Below are 19,469 nucleotides of genomic sequence, written 5' to 3'. Positions count from 1 at the left end.
CATCATTCACCAGCCATTAGAACTTAGTAACCAGTGGTTCTCAAACTTTTTTCTCTGGGAGAAGAAAAATTGCCTTGCACCACACCAAATGTTTTATTGATAAGAAAGAGATTGGAAAACACAGCTGGATTGTCCTCAGTATCACTTGATGTTCCTGCTCTCTTTCTGAAAATGTATCTATCTATATATATATTAAGCAAATAATATATTTTTTTGGGGGGATACTAGACTAGACTAGACTAGACTAGACTAGACTAGACTACCATACTATATACTATATATACTATACTATACACCATACTATACTATACAGAGGTACCTCGGGTTACATACGCTTCAGGTTACATACGCTTCAGGTTACACACTCTGTTAACCCAGACATAGTGCTTCAGGTTAAGAACTTTGCTTCAGGATAAGAACAGAAATCCGGCTCTGGTAATGCGGCGGCAGCAGCAGGAGGCCCCATTAGCTAAAGTGGTGCTTCAGGTTAAGAACAGTTTCAGGTTAAGTACAGACCTCCGGAACGAATTAAGTACTTAACCTGAGGTACCACTGAAATGTTTAAATATTTCTTTCATCCACTAGGGAGGCCCTTTTGGTTATACCAGCACCAAAACAGAACTCATGAACAGCGGTGATAGCACCATGAGTGTGGACAGTGCTTTTTTTCGGGGGGGGAACGCTGGAGTACGCATACCCCTAAACATTTTGTGAATCTAAGAGGAGAAGAAACAATTCAAAAATATAGTTTTTTTCTCTAGCATGGTGAAGCATCAGTTCCGTTGACTAGCACGGTGAATCATCAGTTCCATTGCTACCCCCGATGGTGACCTCATTTCCTGTCACAGTGTTTCCCGAGTCTCAGATGGAATGAGAGTACTTCTAAACGTGTGTTGTGGTTCGAGGACCCGACCCCCGTGAAGTGGAAATGAATACACAAGGACACGTGATATATGGTTTATGGGCAAGGAAAAGGCCACAACTTTATTGGTTACAGTAGTGAAAAGGTATTGGCTTAGGCATTGGATGTCCACAACAGGGGTTGATTCACCAGTAGGCGGAGCCTGTTGATGCCGATCCAACTATAGGCTCTCCCCTGATGTCACCGGGGTTCATGCCATGGCCTCCCGCCAAGCAGGCATCGGACAGAATACACGACCACCAGATTCCTTTAACGGAATACCCAAAATTGAAGGCTTAGGCGATGGCCACACCTAGCCTTCCAACACACCACAACACATTAATCCAATGCCTAACCTACCCACCAATACCACAAAAGTTGTGAAGGTTGCTACGAGGTAGGCGAAAAAACCAAATGGCCTAATGCCATGCGGAAAAACTCTTACCAGCCCCCCCGACTAACCAGGGCGACCAACCTAAGGTCCATAGCAAGGCCAAAGAAAAGCTTCGAGACCCTGCGCTAAAGGGAGTGGAGGGTGGGTGACTCTCGATGAGACGAAGAGGAATGAGGCCGAGAAGAGGGCTGGCGCTGTAGGATATAGCTTGCTGGACACGCCCCTCGGCGGCACCTGGTTGGGTGCCGGCTGGTGGGCGTGGCGCCAGCCAGGTAATCTAGGGAGGCAGGGGGCGGTGCTCGGGCTCCTGCCCACAACCACTCCCCTCTCTTCCAGGGAGGAGAGTCTTTTTTTTCTTTTAGAAAAAAAGCACTGTACTATATAAAGTTTTCCTGTTCTTTGAAGTAAAGATACATATGTGCCACAGTGTTCTGTCCTGGGCCTGTTGTTGTTCAACGTTTTTATAAATGACTCAGATGAAGGAATGGAGGGGATGCTCATCAAATTTGCAGATGACACCAAACTGGGAGGGGGAGCTAATGCCTCAGAAGACAGAACTGGGATACATTTTCATATGGGTCACCATGAATCAATTATGTGGAACACTCTTTCTTCAGAAGGTGATGCTTTGTAGCCACATTTCTCCTTACACCCCACCCCAAAGTAATGAAGTTGGGGTGGGAAATCACTGAAAGTATAGGAAGAAAACCTAAACTAGGCCCGCCCCCAAAGAGGTTGCACAGGGATAATACAAACTCAGATCCACGAAGGAATATGCTCAAACAGGTAGAAAGTTCAGTAGCATTAGTACTGCATACCATCAAAGGGAGATCTATATTCAGATCAAAGCCTGCCTAATTATTGCAGCACAATTAGACTATTAATCAGCAGTGCCAATGACCCAAACATCTCAGATTATTTTATTCACAGGCAATACACAACCTAAAATAGTGTTTTCTTAATGTGGGTCATATGGGTAGCTGCTTAATTTACTGAATAACACTTCCCATCACAGAAATTTCAGCTCAAAGAAATGATGCTATCAAAGCCTCTTTTGGTGGTGGTAGGGAGGGAATAATGTCATTCCTGATTTCATTTGTAAACCCTATTATCATGCTTTCAGAGGTAAATTGCTGGTTGAGTTCAATCACTTCTGTCATGTAATATCCCACTGTAGTATAATGGAAAAAGAATGGAAAAATAAATCAAGAAATGGAGAAAGGATCCCGGCAGATAATTACTCTTTCAAATCTAATGCTTTGCAATGAACAGAGACACAAAAAACATAAATATATGGAAATGTGTGAAACCCTCTTGATACATTTTGTTAGTCATTTCAGAACAGTTCCCTTGTCCTAAGGAACCCCAAATTCACTTTGAAGCCCAGTATAAGTGCTCCAATTGGAAAACAGCCTTTATCAAAGGTGTCATGGGCTTTGAAGACACTCAAACTCAGGACCAAAGGGGGAAATGTGCATGCTTGGTAAGCCCTCACTATGTTCAACTACTGCCTGGAAACCTATTTCCCCACTGTGGAAGGATGTGTGGATCCAGAATTGGCTTACACAGGCACTTACAAACTCACTGCTAAAGCCCTGTTTTGGAAGACAATCTTACTTGGCGAAGAAGAAGAAGAAGAAGAAGAAGAAGAAGAAGAAGAAGAAGACGAAGAAGTGAAATGTTGAAGGCAAGTCTAGTAAACTTGGTGCACAATCAGTTTTCATTCCATGTTGTATCATGGCTAGGCCAAAAATCATCACATTCTACAGTGGTACCTTGGGTTACATATGCTTCAGGTTACATACGCTTCAGGTTACAGACTCTGCTAACCCAGAAATAGTGCTTCAGGTTAAGCACTTTGCTTCAGGATGAGAACAGAAATCGTGCTCCAGTGGCGCAGCAGCAGTAGGAGGCCCCATTAGCTAAAGTGGTGCTTCAGGTTAAGAACAGTTTCAGGTTAACTACGGACCTCCGGAATGAATTAAGTAGTTAACCTGAGTTACCACTGTAATTGGATCCCAGCAGACTTTGCTGTAAGGTAGAATAACATAATTCACTGGAAGGACAGACCCTGAAGCTGAGGCTTCAATACTTTGGCCACCTCATGAGAAGAGAAGACTCCCTGGAAAAGACCCTGATGATGGGAAAGATGGGGGGGGCACAAGGAGAAGGGGACAACAGAGGATGAGATGGTTGGACAGTGTTCTCGAAGCTACCAGCATGAGTTTGACCAAACTGTGGGAGGCAGTGGAAGACAGGAGTGCGTGGCGTGCTCTGGTCCATGGGGTCATGAAGAGTCAGACACTACTAAATGACTAAACAACAACAACAACAACAACAGAATAACATAATTACTAAGAATCATAGAATCATAGAGTTGGAAGAGACCACAAGGGCCATCGAGTCCAACCCCCTACCAAGCAGGAAACACCATCAGAGCACTCCTGACATATGGTTGTCAAGCCTCTGCTTAAAGACCTCCAAAGAAGAAGACTCCACCACACTCCTTGGCAGCAAATTCCACTGTCGAACAGCTCTTACTGTCAGGAAGTTCTTCCTAATGTTTAGGTGGAATCTTCTTTCTTGTAGTTTGCATCCATTGCTCCGTGTCCGCTTCTCTGGAGCAGCAGAAAACAACCTTTCTCCCTCCTCTTTTATCCTTTTATATATCCTATTTATATATTTGAACATGGCTATCATATCCCCCCTTAACCTCCTCTTCTCCAGGCTAAACATGCCCAGCTCCCTTAGCCGTTCCTCATAAGGCATCGTTTCCAGGCCTTTGACCATTTTGGTTGCCCTCCTCTGGACACGTTCCAGTTTGTCAGTGTCCTTCTTGAACTGTGGTGCCCAGAACTGGACACAGTACTCCAGGTGAGGTCTGACCAGAGCAGAATACAGTGGCACTATAACTTCCCTTGATCTAGATGCTATACTCCTATTGATGCAGCCCAGAATTGCATTGGCTTTTTTAGCTGCCGCGTCACACTGTTGGCTCATGTCAAGTTTGTGGTCAACCAAGACTCCTAGATCCTTTTCACATGTACTGCTCTCAAGCCAGGTGTCACCCATCTTGTATTTGTGCCTCTCATTTTTTTGCCCAAGTGCAATACTTTACATTTCTCCCTGTTAAAATTCATCTTGTTTGTTTTGGCCCAGTTCTCTAATCTGTCAAGGTCGTTATGAAGTGTGATCCTGTCCTCTGGGGTGTTAGCCACCCCTCCCAGTTTGGTGTCATCTGCAAATTTGATCAGGATGCCCTTGAGGCCATCATCCAAGTCGTTGATAAAGATGTTGAATAAGACCGGGCCCAAGACAGAACCCTGTGGCACCCCACTAGTCACTCTTCTCCAGGATGAAGAGGAACCATTGATGAGCACCCTTTGGGTCCGGTCAGTCAGCCAGTTACAAATCCACTGAGTGGTAGCATAGTCAAGACCGCATTTTACCAGCTTCTTTACAAGAATATCATGGGGCACCTTGTCAAATGCCTTGCTGAAATCAAGGTAGGCTACATCCACTGCGTTCCCTTCATCTACCAGGCTTGTAATTCTGTCAAAAAACGAGATCAGGTTAGTCTGACATGACTTATTTTTCAGAAATCCATGCTGACTATTGGTGATCACAGCATCAGAGCACAATCCTAACCATTTCTACTGAGAAGTAAGTATATGATAATAGATTGTAGGAGAGGAAACCAAAAGTGATCTTACTGGGGGGGTGTGCTATAGCTCTCCAAGCCAGACTGAAGACTTGAATGATGCCTTCCTACAGCAGATTATGAAACATTCAAAAATGAGAGATACAGTAGTCATGGGAGACAACTCCCCTGATATTAGTTGGAACTCAAACTCAACCAAGAATGTAAGGTCCAACAAATTCTTTAGCTGTGTTGCTGACAATTTCATTTTCCGGAAGGGTGAAGAAGCCACAAGGGGGTTATCTCTCTTGGATACAACAGGTATTTCTCCCAACCAAGTTTCTTTGAATTGTGTTAGAGAGTTCTCTTGCACAACTGCTGTTCATTTCAGGGAAGTTTGTGCAGGATAATTTCCCAAGAGATTGTGCACTTTGTCATTCATTATCTCAAATATTACAGAAGAGCAGGTTGGGGCACAACGTTCCTTACAGCAAACATTGTGGGAATGAATTTGCTAGGTGAAAAGTTTTCCATGGGGCAGAATGTTGAAAATGCACCCACATTAAAACACAAGCAAAACACCTTTACTTTGACCAGGGAAGGGGGGGATCGGGAACCAAATACCTGTTGACTGCGCAAAAATCCACCTAGCAGCCCTTAGATGATCTCCTCAGCTGTCAGGCAAGTTATATTCATAAGGTTATCAGTTCAGTATCAACAGTTTCTCTAAAATTGCATTTCTTACAGATGGTTCAATACTGAACAGAAAGGCTTAAACTAAACGTTGCAAAGAAGAATCCTGTTCTATTGATTTTTCTGGGGTAATTTGAAACTATAAAAGAGGGGGGAAATGGCTCCTTCAGCAGCTCTGAGACCACATATGTCACCAACAATGCAATTAGAGACCAAACATTGGACTGGATGACATTTACTATGCCCCACGGGACATTTTGAATTGTCTAAAATGCGTCTGGTTTGTGCAAAGGATTATTGGTTAACCACACAGGCCTAAGAATTGCCCTTGCTGATAACCAAACAGGAACTGTACTTATTCCACTTCATCACCCAGACAACGAAACATCAATTTCTTTCACCCTTGGCTTTTCTTACAGTAAATGAATTAGTGTGTGCGTGTGCGCGCGTGTGTGTGTTTGTGTGTGTGTGTGTGTGTACAGGTGAATCTTTGTTCTGCCGGGGTTGATCATGAGCTCAATAAATAAAAAGATTCCTTGGATGTTGGTCTGTGGACCATTACGCTAGAGAAAGCCAATGCATTTCAAGGGAACTGGTGAAAGAGCAACTGTTTCCCCTAGTGTGCACATCTTTATTGAGTATTATATATAAAAAAATTGTATTATAATAGACAATATTTCCATTTGCAGTGTAAATCAGTGACAGGGAACCTAAGGTTAGTGGGATGTTACCCTCCCAGGCTTTTCTTTCTGTTCTTGACAGGGACTGGGCAGATGAGGAGGAGTAGTGGAGATCTCCACCCCAAGAGGCTTCTGGGCAGCAGGAAGATCGCTATAATGTGGGCCCAGGTTCATGGTGGTGGCGAATAGGACACACCCCAGAAGAAGAATCAGCAAAGAGCTGGGAAGTAATGGAGGATGAAGAACAGGAGCAAGCTAACTGATGCTCTAGTCTTGAACAGACAGGACTCAGAAGTGTATAGCAGACAGTGGACACTACATCACTTGAAAGCATGGTAGAACCTCCTTCTCCAAGGATCAGACATTCCCTTCGTATCTTAGAACAGAAAGCCAAACAGAGACCAAAAGATTCCTTTGCCGGCCACTACAGGCAGTAAGGAGGGGTTTGGAAGCTAGGAAGTACCGCAAGGGAGTGGAACAGGTATTCTGAGCAATGTCTCGAGACTGAGGGAACATATTGTATTTTTTGCTCTATAAGACTCACTTTTTCCCTCCTAAAAAGTAAGGGGAAATGTGTGTGCGTCTTATGGAGCGAATGCAGGCTGCACAGCTATCACAGAAGCCAGAACAGCAAGAGGGATTGCTGCTTTCACTGGGCAGTGAAAGATTCAGAATATTTTTTTTCTTGTTTTCCTCCTCCAAAAACTAGGTACGTCTTGTGGTCTGGTGCGTCTTATAGAGTGAAAAATACAGTAATTCATGGTATCTGTTTATTCTGTTGATTTAAATAAAAGAACTGGAAGAAGCTCTCCACGTCTCTGCTCCCACTTGGCAGCTGGCCCATGAGTTGTGGCAGGTCCTCAGGATCCTCTCCAGGTTACGCCCTCTCTCCCCATGTCAAACCCTTTACAATCCCCACTTTGCACCCTCCTTGTGGGTCTTTCTCTGGCTGTAATGTGTCCTTGAACTTGAATGGTGCTTGTTGCTTGCATGGATGGGGGATAGAGGATGCTGCAAGCGGGTGTAGACATTAGGCTACCGTTACAAAGGTGTTGTTTCTATTCATTGCTCTACCCACTTTTAACTCTGGCCAAGCCCATCACTATCACGTGGCCCTTGAAAGGGAATGTGGCCCGCAGGGGCCTGGTGTAATTAAACCAGAGTAGGCCCGATGTAGATATAGTTGGCGGCCATTTTGTGAGCTTCCAATTAATGCATAACCGCTGATGCACCGATCCTTTTTGGGCCCAGAAGAGGGCAGAAGGAGGGCAAGGTGGGGTGTAACAGGCTTATCCACACTCAGCTGACATGTGTAGGAGCCAGGAACAGAATCCCTGAGCAAAATGGTTGCTGCCTGTATAGTATTCTTTTGTATGATCATTGTGTGCCAAGAGACACACTAGTATAGCTTTGAAGTTACTACTAGTATGCCATGAGATATTAATTAAAAACAGCATTTAAGGTTCTTGTTACTTCCTCTGAGGCCAAGACATTTTGCTTTATTCTGGTTTGGGAGTGACTGGATGATCCTGGGAGATTATCTGCAACAGTCTGTGCTCCTTCCAGTTAAGAGGCCATGCCCAAAGGAGTAGCAATCCATGGGCAGATCTACACTCATGTTTTTAACGTTAGGAAAGGGTTAAGGAGAGGTTGTGGTAACCCAGAGGGACAAATGACACATTTCTTTTAACGTTCTTAATGCGTCATTTGGATGGAAACAAACCAACAAGGTAAGAAAAACATTTTAAATTACAAGTATGTCCTGAGATGCTTTAGAACAATATATCTAAACAGGTCCAGTATAGATCCAGCCCATGTGAGATCAGTGTGTGATTTCATCTCAGGACAAGTTGTTCTGCAGCATCCTGACTTAAATGAAAATCTGTCTCACTTGATGCAAGTAGGAGCAGAGGAATGGAAAAGGAGAGAGGCTTCTTAGCCCCTTTGTCTTCCTATCACTTGTCCATTGAAATCAACCCACTTCCCAAGCTATTTCTCCTGTCCAAAGGAAAGGATAAAGGGCAACAGACCTATCAGAACTTAAAGCTGAAATGATTTTCAAGGTCATTGGATTCAACTCCCTCTACCTTAAAGAATGACATTTGAATTTGAATTATGGTACTGGAGGAGACTCTTGAGAGTCCCATGGACTGCAAAAAGATCAAACCTACAGTGGTGCCTCGCAAGACAAAAAGAATCCGTTCCGGGAGTCTTTTCGTCTTGCGGTTTTTTCGTCTTGCGAAGCAAGCCCATTGACGGAGTAGCGCTGTTAGCGCTATTGGCTAAAAAAGGGCTAAAAAGGGCTTTTTTAGGGGGGGGATTAGCGGTTTTGCTGCTAAAATGCTTTTAGCAGCTTAGCGATTCAGAATAAGGGGTTTTGGAGCACACAAAAAAATTCGATTTTTTTTCGTCATTTTTCGTCTTGTGAAGCAAGCCCATAGGGAAATTCGTCCTGCGAAGCGCCTCTGCAGACGGAAAACCCTTTCGTCTTGCGGGTTTTCCGTCTTGGGAGGCATTCGTCTTGCAGGGCACCACTGTATTTATTCTTAAGGAAATCAGCCCTGAGTGCTCACTGGAAGGACAGATCCTGAAGCTGAGGCTCCAATACTTTGGCCACCTCATGAGAAGAGAAGACTCCCTGGAAAAGACCCTGATGTTGGGAAAGATGGAGGGCACAAGAAGAAGGGGATGACAGAGGACGAGATGGTTGGATTGTGTTCTCAAAGCTACCAGCATGAGTTTGACCAAACTGCGGGAGGCAGTGGAAGACAGAAGTGCCTGGCGTGCTCTGGTCCATGGGGTTGCGAAGAGTCGGACACGACTAAACAACAACAACCTTAAAGAATGATTATCTGGTTTTTTTCTATATAATAGTGTATTCCACATTATTATTATTATTATTATTATTATTAGAATTTATATACTGTCCTATCATGTAGGACAGTACTGAGGAATCTATGGTCCTCCAGATGTGGTTGGAATCCTACTCCCATCAGCCCCAGTCAGCATGTCCAGTGGTTAGGAATGATAGAAATTCCTGCCACATTCTTGATGTACAAGTGGACAAAGCTATTACTACAGGACCCTTCAGCCCCTGTTTGATTTAAACTACCATCTCTGTTTAATTAGTTACTGGCAAGAACAAACTAATCACAGGTTGTTCTTGCTGGACATAATAGCAAGAATTCGTGGTTGGTTTAAAAATGGAAGTAGATTATTCCAATCTTGAAGAAGAGGAGGAAGAGGATGAAATACAGGAGATGGAAGGAACACACAAGCTCCTGAACTCATTTCTAAACTATGGTTCAGCATTCTATCTGAACCAGGCCATAATGTTGAGTGGAATGAGTTCTATCAGCTGAAAAGTAGAGTGGGACTGAAATGTCATTAAAATCAATATCCAAGTGAAACTGCCTCAGGGAGGGATCTGTGGCCATTCCACATATCCAGAGGTCATCATCAGATATTGCTTAAAGCAAAATGTGAAGCAAATTGGAGAAGGAGGGAGACATCTTTCAGAAGACGACTTGTTAAATTTTGAGGAAAGCCAAATCAGTTTTGATAAGACTAGAGATTTTTTACGTGGGATATTTGCACACCCCTAATCGAAAGGTATTTTTAAACACTGTCGTTGAATATTCATCTCAAAAAGAAGAGGGGGGGGGAGAGCTCTAGTTGCATATTAAACTATAAAGCCAGACAACAGTCTATAGATCTGCAGACAAAGAATTACTCAGTGATTAAATTTGCAAATAATTTAGTTCTGTTTACAGACACTGCACAAACAGAAAGAGAGATTCAATTTGTTGAATAAACGATTCTGGTGAATTATTCACATGGCTGTAATCACAAGTAATAATATTAAACTAGGGAAAAGGGGGGGGGACCTCACACAGCTCGACTTGCAGAAATTTCATTAAGAACATTACAAGTCAGTGGAAAAACAATGAGGCTTTGCTGAGGAATTCACTCAGGAAGAGCTGATTTGGCAAACTGATTATCAAGGGATCATTGCAAATTGCTTGTATCAATAGCATTGACACCAGTAGGTGGGATATGTTAATAGTATCTTGCTTGTGACATAATTTTGTTACCATAATAATATTGTTACTATGATGACTGAGCACTAGTCCCTTCCTCCCTCCCTTGCACCATCCCTAATTTTCTCCCCTGGGAAGGAATGACTGTGCACACCACAACATGAGGAAAGGCTGTAGCTCAGTGGTAGAGCACCCCAATTTTAATTCCAGGCATCTTCAGGTAGAGACTCCTACTTGAAACCATAGAGAACTGCTGCCAGTCGGTGTGCTAAGATAGGCCAATGGTCTGACTGAGTATAAGGCAGCATCCAATGTACTTGTATATTGTCTCCCTGCTTATTTAACTTATATGCAGAATTCATCATGTGAAAGGCTGGGCTGGATGAATCCCTAGCCGGAATTAAGATTGCCGGAAGAAATATCAACAACCTCAGATATGCAGATGACACAACCTTGATAGCAGAAAGTGAGGAGGAATTAAAGAACTTTTTAATGAGGGTGAAAGAGTAAAGCACAAAATATGGTCTGAAGCTCAACATCAAAAACCGAAGATCACGGCCACTGGTCCCATCACCTTCTGGCAAATAGATGGGGAAGAAATGGAGGCAGTGAGAGATTTTACTTTCTTGGGCTCCATGATCACTACAGGTGGTGACAGCAACCACGAAATTAAAAGATGCCTGCTTCTTGGGAGAAAAGCAATGACAAACCTAGACAGCATCTTAAAAAAGTAGAGACATCACCTTGCCAACAAAGGTCCATATAGTAAAAGTTATGGTTTTCCCAGTAGTGATGTATGGAAGTGAAAGCTGGACCATAAAGAAGGCTGATCGCCGAAGAATTGACGCTTTTGAATTATGGTGCTGGAGGAGACTCTTGAGAGTCCCATGGACTGCAAGAAGATCAAACGCATCCATTCTTAAGGAAATCAGCCCTGAGTGCTCACTGGAAGGACAGATCGTGACGCTGAGGCTCCAATACTTTGGCCACCTCATGAGAAGAGAAGACTCCCTGGAAAAGACCCTGATGTTGGGAAAGATGTAGGGCACAAGGAGAAGGGGACGACAGAGGACGAGATGGTTGGATAGTGTTCGTGAAGCTACCAGCATGAGTTTGACCAAACTGCGGGAGGCAGTGGAAGACAGAAGTGCCTGGCGTGCTCTGGTCCATGGGGTCATGAAGAGTCGGACACGACTAAACGACTAAACAACAACAACAATGTGCTTGTCTTCCTATGTTCAGGGTGCATGGTGCCTTAAAGAGTACAAGAGTAGCCCCAAGAAGCTTAAAGTCTAAAATTCAGCCCAGTGGAGAGAAGAGAGGAAGGGGAATGTGACAGCAGGGATAAAGACAGAAAGAACATGGAGTGTTCCAGTTATTATTAATTAATTAATTAATTAATTAAGTAATTAAGTAATTAATTTACAAATGCTACAAACCCAGAAGTGTTCTGGTTTGCAAACATTTTTCAGAAGCCGAACATGCTCTGTTTTGAGTGTTACTCTTCCGATTTGAGTGCCACACTTCCGTTTTGAGTGCCAAACTTCTGTTTTGAGTGTTACGTCTGAGGTCTGTCTGTTTTTGCTATTTATTTTGCATTTTTGTTTTTGCAGCTTTTTTGTTGTTTTTGTGACTGTGTGGAACCCAGTTCAGTTACTGATTGATTGATTGTGTGACTGCAGTACATTGTTTATTGCTTTCATTTTATGACTCAATGATCTCGTTAGATAGTAAAATCCATGTTAAACAACTGTTTTAGGGGTTGTTTTTCAAAGTCTGGAACAGATTAATCCATTTCACATTCCTTTCTATGGGAAAGCACGCTTTGGTTTTGGAACGGACTTCCGGAACGAATGAAGTTTGAGAACCAAGGTACCACTGTACCACCCTATACCCACTCACACAGGCTTTGACTGGGTTGCAGGTTTAGGATGCAATCCAAAGCTTTGCATTCCACCAGTGGGGCTTTATAGAGAAGCGGTGCTCACAGTGACCCAGGTGGAAGGTGGGGGGCGGTAATATCACCGCACCAGCATGGATTTGGTGCAGCAGTCAAGCCCAAATTAGGTCCCATGCCACTGCTCAACAGCAGTGACATCGGTTTGGGATACAACCGATTGCATACTGGATCAGTGCTACACCTCTCTGCCTTTGGAATGCTGTTTTGGAACTTTGCACTGGCTCCTGCAAGTGGACTTCCTACCCACCATTATGTTACCATGACAGGGGTTTTTTAGCTAGGAGAGCTGGACAGAGACACACACCTGCTCATTCCAGTCCCCGCAAGCCCAGGCTAAGTAGGGCTTGGACTGCTCTGTTAGTTGCAATAAGGCATGGGAAGTGGGCTCTGAGCCAAAAGTCTCCAGGAACAATCTGAAGGTATAAGATAACTGTCCTAATGCACTGGTAGCCAGCTAGAATGTGTACTGTAAACATGGACCCACAAGTTCTAGGGGGCTCACCAAACCCAGAAATCTTTTTAATTTTTTCCTTATAAAAAAGTTTTTGCATTCTTGATTTCTTATAAAAAACATCAAATTTTAATATTGTACTCTAACTGTAGCAGGTCCATCAATATGACATATAACACATCTGTAATTTATGTGCATTTTGAAGATTTGCACTTCATATTAAATGGCATTTCTTCTTTTCACAATAATGTATCCAGTGTCGTCTCCAATCCAGTGTGCAATTGGATGTCCCTGGGAGAGAGAGGTTTAAATGTATTTCACACAACTACAGTAAAAGATCTGCAAACCTAAAAAATAAACCTGTGGATTGGCTCTAATCTCTACTGTTACACATGTGAATAGTTAAATGGGTGTCATATGACAAGAGCATTAAGCAATACGGTTCATAAATATTGAAACAAGAAACTTGGAAACCTTTCTTATTAAGGTTTTTTTTGGGGGGTATGCATAAATATCTGTGTAGGCAGATAACAAGAACAACAACAACAACAATAATAATTGTACCCTGCCCATCTCGCTGGGTTGCCCAGCCACTCTGGGTGGCATCCAACAGAGATTAAAAATACATTAAAACATCAGTCATTAAAAACTTTCCTAAACAGGGCTGCCTTCAGGTAATTATCCATTAGTTGCTGCTAACAATAAGCAACTCACTAAATGCGGAACACTTTTAAAATGTCCAAAAAAACTAGCACTTTCTCTCTCTGTCTCTCTCTATATAATTGAAAGAATGAATAACTGATCATTTTAAAGATAGGGGGGGAAATCATTTTGAGATTTAACCTGCAGCTAAGGAGAACAACTGCTTGGCTTGGAGTCAGCGAAGCACGGAAATTACCTGAGTAAATATGTGTTAACGTTATTAAAGTTTTGTTTTAAAATTAGATTATAATGAGCTAGCTTTCATTTTCACACGGTTTTGTTTTCGCTCGGCTGGCGACGGGAGTAGCCAAGCTGCAACAAGCTCTGAGCGCCACGGGACCAAATGGACCCAACGAGGTCCAGAAAGTGAATTATCACACACTGTCATGCATCTTCTTATTGGAACAAAGTCATTTTAATTTTATGGCCACAGCTAATACTTTCATTACTGCATTTCATTTCAGTTAATGTAGGGAAAGCTCACTGGACCTTAAGTGGAAAGCACTTAAACTTCACATACTCGGAGCCTTGAGTACCTCTTGGAGCAAACTCTTTGAGCTGTATCGGCATAACATCGTGATGCCGTACCCAAGAAGAATCTTACAACATTTGAAAGCAGGAAAGTGGACACGCAATCCTTAGCTTGCTCTAGCCTTCCTCAAGGCCACTGCCTTCAAGATGATATGAGTTATTATGTTTGACCTCCAGTGTTTGAGACAGTGGGCTTCTGGATTCCAAGCGTGGAGAGCACATTTACTCTCAGGTAGGGTTGACATAGGGTGGTACTGTGGGTTAAACCACAGAGCCTAGGACTTGCCGATCAGAAGGTCGGCAGTTCGAATCCCCACGACGGGGTGAGCTCCCATTGCTCGGTCCCTGCTCCTGCCAACCTAGCAGTTCGAAAGCATGTCAAAGTGCAAGTAGATAAATAGGTACCGCTCCGGCGGGAAGGTAAACAGCGTTTCTGTGCACTGCTCTGGTTCTCCAGAAGCAGTTTAGTCATGCTGGCCATGTGACCCGGAAGCTGTACGCCGGCTCCCTCGGCCAATAAAGCGAGATGAGCACCGCAACCCCAGAGTCGGTCACGACTGGACCTAATGATCAGGGGTCCCTTTACCTTTATTTTAGGGTTGTCATATGGGGACACGTGTGGTGCTGTCGTCTAAACCACTGAGCCTCTTGGGCTTGCCAAGCAGAAGGTTGGCGGTTCGAATCCCCATGATGGAGTGAGCTCCCGTTGCTTGGTCCCAGCTCCTGCCAACCTAGTGGTTTGAAAGCACGCCAAAAAGTGCAAGTAGATAAATAGGTACCGCTATGGCGGGAAGGTAAATGGCGTTTCTGTGTGCTGCTCTGGTTTCGGTGTTCCATTGTGCCTTAAAGCGGCTTAGTCATGCTGGCCACATGACCCAGAAAAACTGTCTATGGACAAACGTCGGCTCGCTCGGCTTGTAAAGCGAGGTGAGCACTGCAACCCCAGAGTTGTCTGCGACTGGACTTAATTGTCAGGGGTCCTTTACCTTTACCGTTTTTAGGGTTGCCATATTTCAAAAACCTCTGAAGTGCTTGAGCTTTTAAAATACAACCTCCAATTTTTCAGTTCACTTGCTTAAGGTCCAGGACAAAGCCCCACATTTCAAGAATCCATTCCCCAGACGTCAATTCTGCCTTTGAAATATCGGCAATGTCCAGGAAAATCTGGACGACTATCTCAGGTTGTGTTTGAAGCTTTCCCATAGGCAACTAGTTGGGCACTGGGAGAACAATATGCTCAACTACATGAGTCTTTCTGGACCAATCCAGCAAGCAGTGACAAAGTGTGTAGGGAGCACAGGGGTGGTTGCCCCGGGTGAAAAATTGTTAGGGGTGTAAAATTTCAGTACCCGGTGCTGACTCCATTTAGATGTGTGCTTCTATCACTGGACTCCATTGAAAACATTGCCTCTGTGTGAACCAGGAGGTGGCCTCTCCAGGCAACAGAACAACTCCCCCCCCATCTCTGCAACTGTGATCTCCTGGGTGATATGGATGCCATTAGGCAGTTGACTCTGCATGCATACTCTGTCTGTTTCTCTCTGGGCACTGGCAACACACGCTATGCCACTGCCAGCAGGGCTCTTCTTATTTCTTTATGTGATAGGATATGTAATTCACAATAAACAATGTATAACAGGTGGTGAAGGTAACACATCCACAAAGGGGCTTGTCTTGCACTATAATGAATCCAAAGCTATGGCTTTGACTGTGGGTAGGCAAACTAAGGCCCGGGGGCCAAATCTGGCCCAATTGCCTTCTAAATCTGGCCCATGGACAGTCTGGGAATCAGCGTGTTTTTACATGAGTAGAATGTGCCATTTTATTTAAAATGCATCTCTGGGTTATTTGTCGGGCATAGGAATTCGTTCATCCCCTCAAAAAAAATATAGTCAGGCCCCCACAAGGTCTGAGGAACAATGGACCGGTCCCCTGCTTTAAAAGTTTGCTGATGCCTGGCTTTGATCCCCCCCCCCCAAGAAAGCCTAATGGACAGGCAATATTTTCGGGGGGGGGGTGTTAATGCTGTGAGCCATTCATCCTATGCTCAGGTTGTATATATGTGTAAATAAAATCATATATCCTAAAGACACCAAAGCCTCTAAGGGTAAACTGAACCCTGGGTAATGCACTTGGAAGCATGGAGTCTCTTGCCATTTGATGATTATGGTGCGTGCAACAAGTGCAATGTCTACTCAGAAGTAAGTCCAATTGAATTTAATGGGGTTTACATCCAGGTAAGTGGTGCTAGGACTGAAGCCTTCCTTATCCTTTTAATCATAGAATTAGGGAGTTGGAAGAGACCCTGACTGCCTTTTGCACTTCGAAAATGTTTTAATTAAGGATATTTTGTTTAAACTGAATTTATATAAGAATTGGAACAATTAGAAGAGTTTTGGTATTCTCAGCAAATAGTATGCCCTGCCAATATATCGCTGTTGCCTTTTGAAAAGATATTCCTTGACAAGCTGCCAAAACTGAATACACTTATGTTGACCCTACACAAATGTCCATATCAAAAGTTAGCATTCCAAAAATGATTTAACACAATTACCTGCTCTCGGGCATTGTTGGGGGGGGGGCTGTCCATGTAAACCAAAATAGTTGTGCTTAAATAAATAAAATCATGACTATAAAAAAAAGAAAAAAGAAAATGTTATGGCTCAAAGACAAGTTTTGTTTTTTTTTTAAAAAAAATCTAAATATGTCTAAAATGTTAGTTGAAATAAAATGCACTTAAGAAATGTGCATTTTGAGGGGGGGAAATGTTTTTTAAATGTGTATTTAAATGCAAACGTTTCTGTCTTTTTAAATGTAGATTGATAGAGGAAAGGAATGGGAAGGATTTATGGGTGAATGTGGACCAGAAAAAGGCAACTACTTTCCTGAAGTGACTACCAAGAGCTCCACTGGGCTTGAATTGAAGAGAGGACCATAAGATGAATCATCTTCTTTTCATGCAGAAGGTCTCAAGGTTCTATCACCACCATCTCCAAGTAGATCCATTGCAATTAAAGAGCATGACTATATCAGGTTCATTAATTTCAACAGGGCTACTTGAGTGAAACTTCCACCCTATGTTCTCAGAGCACAGCCTCACCCCAGCCAAGGCAGCCCACATGATGAGTTCAGTGGTAAATGTCAAAGGACAAAGCACTGACGAGGACAAAGGGAAAGGTCAAAGAAAAAAGACCATCCTACTGATTCACTCCTTGAGAAAAAAATGTGTGGCAAGAAGTTGGATGTGGCAGAATGAGAAATCTCATCTCCTGCTCCTGTCCTCCACTGCTCACTCCATCACTGCAATATTTTCTGGGTGGTTGTGAGAAGCTGCCCTTCTCATTTGCATTCAGAAGGTCCCAGGTTCAGTTCCTGGCATATCCAGGTAAGGCTCGAAACCTTGGACAGCCACTGACATTCAGCACACACAATGCTTAATTGGGTGGACCAAGGAAAGAGTCAATGCTCAGAGCATCCGATTTACATGCAGTCTCCACAGTTCAACCCCTGGCATATCCAAGCAGAACTAGGAATTGTGGGATGTGATACATAAGAAGCAGTCAAATACAACATTCCTTGTTTTCCTAGAGTGGACATGCGAGGGAATGTTTGGTCCAGCCAGTCGAAAACTTCCTGTTTCCTCCTGGTTGGGACATCCTTCCTTTGCATGTGACTGGAGGTGGGCGTGACCTTACCTGTCCAGGTAACAAAAGGACAAGGCACACAGCACTCTCTCTCTCTTTGACTCAATCTGTCGTTGGACCAGCTTTTTAGCTAGAAATGCTCTGTTGGCTTTCAGCCACTGGGATTATCCCCATATGGGATAGATCCACATGTATACAGTGGTACCTCAGGTTAAGTACTTAATTTGTTCTGGAGGTCCATTCTTAACCTGAAACTGTTCTTAACCTGAAGCACCACTTTAGCTAATGGGGCCTCCTGTTGCTGCCGCCCCGCCGGAGCCCGATTTCTGTCCTTATCCTGAAGCACTATTTCTGGGTTAGCGGAGTGTGTGACCTGAAGCGTATGTAACCTGAAGCTTATGTAACCCGAGGTACCACTGTATATATATCTGTAACTAAGTCTGCCTTCAGGGATCCCACTGAGAACTGATGTGAGTAAACTTCTTTTATATACTTTAAACAAGATTGTGGCATGTTTATTCTTTTAAGAGGCATATAAGGGAACTTAGCAGGAACCTAATAGTGAGAGGCTTACACAAGCCTGCAACCAGCTATCCGCTGTGTGTTTGATAGGGGAACGTAGAACTCTGCTAAGTAAAAGAACTTGCTAGTGCAAATTAGGAAGGGTATTAATGAACAATATGTCCTCTCCTGCCTCCCTGAACATTCCTACAGGAATGTCCCCTGTCCGAAAACCCAAAGACTCACAGCCTATTAGTGTAGACAATACTGAGTTGGACAGACTAATGGTTTGATCTAGCACAGGGACGCATAGCTGTCAACTTTTTCCTTTTCTTGCAAGGAATCCTATTTGGAATAAGGAAATTTCCCTTTAAAGGGGGGGAAAGTTGACAGCTATGCAGGGAGGCATCCTAAGGCTCTAACTCTGAAGTATAAGGCAGCTTCCTATGTCCCTACATAGTCTGAGAAAATAAATAATGCCTAGCAACCATAGAAGCAATTCAAATTCCTCCCAAAGTGCTCTGCAAGTGATTTACCTTTCCAGCAGCTGTTGCTAACCAATAAACATTGCCAGCCCTTAGGTTATTCCTTGGTGATCCTAGAATTAAAATGGTTACACGGTCAAATGGGCGACTTTGAGTTTCGTTCCCCATTTACATCGACCCCTTTATACAGACATCACTCTCAAAGAGGATTTCTGGACCTATTTTGAAGCACAGACATTAAATCTATGGGCTAATCTCGCCTGCTGAATCATCTGCCCTTGCCTAGCTGGCAATAAACCTGCCAGCATTCACAACACTAAGCAGATTTAGGATGGGGGAGATGACCTTTATTTTGCCAACACTGACAGAAGCCCTGGACCTTTTTCATTTTGCTATTAATTAGCTATTGATTTATTGCTACATTGTCCCCTGTTTCTCTCTCTCTCTCCCCTCTCTCTCTCTAAAAACTAGGATTAGTTGAATCATTCTCCTTCCCCCACCTCTTTTGCAATTGTAGCAATACAATCCTCAGGAAAATCAGTATCTTTACGTGAATGTTTGTGAGAAGCAAGAGCCAGCAAATAATATTGACAGCTGTCTTCTTGTAAAGCATTCACAAAAGACTTGAGAATCAATTTTAAAATTGACTAGTCATCATAAGAACATAAGAACTTGTTGGATCAGGCCCCAAATCCATCTAGACCAGCATCCTGTTCTCATAATGGCCAACAAGACGCCTGTGGGAAACCGCTGAGCAGGAGTGAAGAACAAGAGCCCTCTTCCCTCCTGTGGTTTCCAGCAAGTAGATCATGGGTAGACCCACACATAACTATTTTTTCACATGATT

This window comes from Podarcis tiliguerta, assembly GCF_965153285.1.
Source record: "Podarcis tiliguerta genome assembly, chromosome: 6".
Taxonomy (NCBI): Eukaryota; Metazoa; Chordata; class Lepidosauria; order Squamata; family Lacertidae; genus Podarcis; species Podarcis tiliguerta.
This window is presented reverse-complemented; position numbering follows the sequence as displayed.